This window comes from Manis javanica, chromosome 12 (assembly GCF_040802235.1).
Source record: "Manis javanica isolate MJ-LG chromosome 12, MJ_LKY, whole genome shotgun sequence".
In the NCBI taxonomy this organism is placed as follows: Eukaryota; Metazoa; Chordata; class Mammalia; order Pholidota; family Manidae; genus Manis; species Manis javanica.
The window spans coordinates 7,302,073-7,306,143 of record NC_133167.1 but is presented as its reverse complement, the minus strand read 5'-3'; positions in this window follow the sequence as shown (position 1 = coordinate 7,306,143).

Sequence of the window (4,071 nt, the reverse complement as noted above, 5' to 3'; positions counted from 1 at the left end):
GGCCAAGACTGAAATATGAACAGAATGGTGGAAATAAAGTATTATTTTTTTAGCACTTCTCTAGTAGATATATTTATAAAACTCCTATCAAGAATGGTTATCAAGTCCCTAAACAAAACCTCATGCTGCAGGACAATAGAAGAAAAAAAGCCAATGAATCATTACCCAAAGTTTAAAAAGTGGTGTGAACTGCATATTAAAAAGTGAAGGGAGTGAGGTGAGGTCATCTTAAAATGGCAGAAGGCCCCTCAGATTAGAGCCAGCTGTGCTCAGGCTCCACAGCTGGCCCCGCACACGGGCCAGGCCGCAGGAGAGACGAGTTAGGGAAGGAATAGAAACCATCCTGGGAACCCACAGGAAATGCAAGTTCCTCGCCAGGTAGGAGCTGAAGCAGGAATGAAGTGACATTAGCAGCTCTTTCAATTCTCCCTAGTTCAACACTTGGAGAAATCCTCAAGGGTTTTTTAAGCTTTCCACCTTTTGTTTTATCTTGTAAATTTAAAAACTGTCCTCTCTCAATCTTTTTCCTCCTTTGGCCTCATGGTTGCTTCCATGCCAGGCACCTGCAAAATAGTCCCAGTTTCCCCTAATTAAGACCTAGGAGTATTTGTTCTGAGTTCCTATGGTGAGCTCTGTGCTTGTGGCAACCTGGCTGAAGAAGGATTGTTCATGCACGGATTGATGATTCTATGCCAGACTATCTGGGTTCGAATCCCCATTCTAACTCTCACCAGCCTAGTGAGCTGGGGCATATGCCTTGGTTTCCTCACCTGTAAAATGGGCATAAATATAGTAATCTCCTAATAGGACTGTTGTGAGGATTATATGAGATGATATACATTAACTATTGGAGTAGTGCCTGGCATACAGTAACTGACTAATAAATATTAGCTATTTTTACAGTGAAGTAGAAGATAGGAAAGGAGTTGGATAATTTTGTTGCGTATCAAATACTAGCCATTTGGCCATTCCAGAGGAATGCACAGAAAGGGATGCTGTGGGGCTGCCTGGCCTGGGATGTGCAGACATCCCTACTGGCAGCTCTGTGGGTCTTAGTTACCTCTGAACGCTATGGCTCAGACTGTTATCTCCCACCATTGCAACTGCATATTTCTGTGATCTTCCACCCATTTGTTACGGCATTTGTTTTATGGCTATCAGCCATCCATTCCCCTTTTTTAACAGCCTCGATCTCTTTGTGTGTGGAGGGAGTGCCCCTATCCCATTTGTTACAGTCTTTGGGAAGCAGTAGACCAAGAAGTTCCTACCCTCATTGCTGAAGAAACCAAAGGTGTCTTCAGAGCCCATCACAGAACTCACACTGGCCACGAGTCTTTGGGGCACAGGACCTATGCTGTGTCCATCACTCTCCTGGGACTCTGGGATGCAAGGACAAGTAGAGGACACAGGACAGAAAAGAGAAGGGTCTAATGTGGGCTCATTGCAGGTTCAGTCCTGTCCCCACTCTGCTTTTGAGCTTGTTTCTTCTGCTTCAGCTGACCAGTCACAGACTCTCCCTTACTTACAACCCAGGACCTGTAACTGACACTCATTTGTTGAATTCTGTGGAGGGCCATTCATTATCACAGCGCTGACAGATTCAAGAGTGTGAAGACCACAACTGGTTTCAAAATAGCTCCTGACCATGAACTGGAACCCATTTGGAAGGTTGTGGAATAATGAAAAGGTCACAGAACTTATGTGTGTATTCTGATTCTCATTCATCTGCTTAAAATGCTTAGAAAATGATCACTCAGGCCTGCTCTCCCTCTAAAAACCTTGCACATATCGCATAATCCCAGCTAGGAATCACTGGACCTGTCACCTGGAATGTGGAGCAGGAATCAAGCATGTAACATTTGCTTACCAGAACCAGAATCTCCTTATTCTCTTCCCTGACGCTTTGCAAACTCACGCCCCTCTTTCCATTCTGTGCCTGCACTCCTGACGCTCATCACAGATCGCCTGCCTCTGGGCTCTGTCCCTTCCAAAGCCATCCTGCTTGTGGCAAATGGGGCCATTTGAGCACTGAAGACTTAAGGCTGGATCTGAGGAGACCTTGAGAGCCATCCCAAATGATCATCTTTGTGGAGAAGAGAAATTGAAGGTGTAAGAGACAAAATGACTTGCAGCGTTGAAGTTGGGATTCCAGACCCTAGTATTCCTTCTGTTACACCACCTGGCCACTGGCGAACCAAGGAGCTAAAGTTGTCGAAGAAATTAATTGGTGTTAGTGGTAATCAAACCATTGTTTCCAATCTTATATCCATGCCCTTGGCTGTGAGATGCTGAGTTGCCTCCCACTAGAGTAGGCAGGGTATATTTCTCTTCTCCGTGAACGTTGGGCTTGGCAATGTGACTTGCTCTGACCATTGGCATCTGAGCAGAAGTGGCAAATACACCAGTTCCAAAGAGCATCTGTGTTTCCCCCCACCTTCTTGCACTTCCTGCTCTTTACTATGGGAAGAACGTGCTCCAGGTGGCCACTGGGCCCAGAATGAGACACAGAGGAGAGCTAAATGCAGCCTAGAGCCTGCAGGAGAGCTACTCCAGACAACCTACAGAGCCATGAGTGTGAAATAGATGATAGCTGCTCTAAGCCACTGAGATTCCTGAGTTTGTTTGTTATCCAGCATAACTCAGCCAGATCCTGCCTAATACAATGTTCTCAAGATCGAAGGATGAGAACAGTGTGGATAGCAGACATCTCGCAAACTGCTGCCCGAATAGACTTCTTAAATCACCCCCGTCCCCGGGACCTGTTTGATGAAGTCCGTTCTCCTTGGCGCCGCAGTGAGGGCTCTTCTCACCTGAACTGCAACCAGGACTTCAAGTTCATCTCCCTCTTCTTCCCTTTACTAACCTCCATTCCAGGCACACTGAAGTCACGTGTACATACCTACCCCCTAACCCCTTTCCTCCACCTGATTAAGTCCCCAGCTTCACAAAGACAACCAACATAGTGCCCCTCCCCCCTCCTCTTTCTGAACACGTGCTGTCAGAACAGCAAACTCCGTGATGCTCCTTCTCCCACACCCTCCCCGTCACCCTGGTCCCTCCCTGCCCCTCTGTCCCTCTGTTAGCAGTGGTGTCTGGTGAAGCCCTTCCTGCTCCTGACCCAGATCCCTCTGACATCCAGTCCTGCCTGCCCCGTGTCACCCCCATGCCACCCCTGAGCACCCTCCCTGGCCCATCCCCATGTTATCAGGACCCAGGTGACTCCTGGTACAGAGGAGAGGATGTTGGAAGCCGGGGGGGAAAAAGCCCTCAAAGGGGCAATGGAGACAAAGGGAAGAGGCCAGGCAGCCTAGAGGCCCTGAGGAGACCCACCTGGACACCAGGTATGTTTTAAGTGAATCTGAGAGCCTGCTAAACAAGGCCTGGTAAAACCAGGACTTGACATCTGGTGGCAGCTTAGAGCTCTCGAAGGCCCTTCTCTCCTTGGCAGGTGGACATCAAGAAGTCAGTACATTCAAAGGAGAAGGGGATCACGGAGCTGTCTGGTCCTGGCAAGGGAACGTGGTCGCCTGTTTTTTTTGCGACTGAAACTTTTCCTAACTGGCAAGAATGGTTTAGAAAGGGATTGCTCGCATCATGGAGGAAGTCCTCTTGAGGCCAGTGTGGTCTCTGGTGTCCTGACGAAGGACATTAAAACCATCACTGGGAAACCTGAACATGCAAGACCACAGCCTCCCGTTCAGTGGCGAGAACCTGCAGCCCTCTGGGGCCCCAAGCCAGAGAATGTGCCAGAGGACAGTTTTATGGCAGGAAGCTACATTTAACCAGCTGGAACTCTTTTTAAACAATCATCCTATTCATATATTTAAAAATAAATTGTGCATCTTTTAGCAGACAGGCGGTCAGCATCTCATTATTAAGATGGAAGATGGAACACAGTGTTCTTGGCCAGACTGGTCCCTGAATCTCAGGCTCCTTTACAGGATTTTTCTACATGTGGCAAAGATATTATTTAAGATAAATGTGTTTCAGGCCTGACAGATTGGAGGCGCAGCTGCCAGCCAACAACTGAGTGGCACTTAGTGAGAACTTCCCGAAGTGAGGTCATTATCT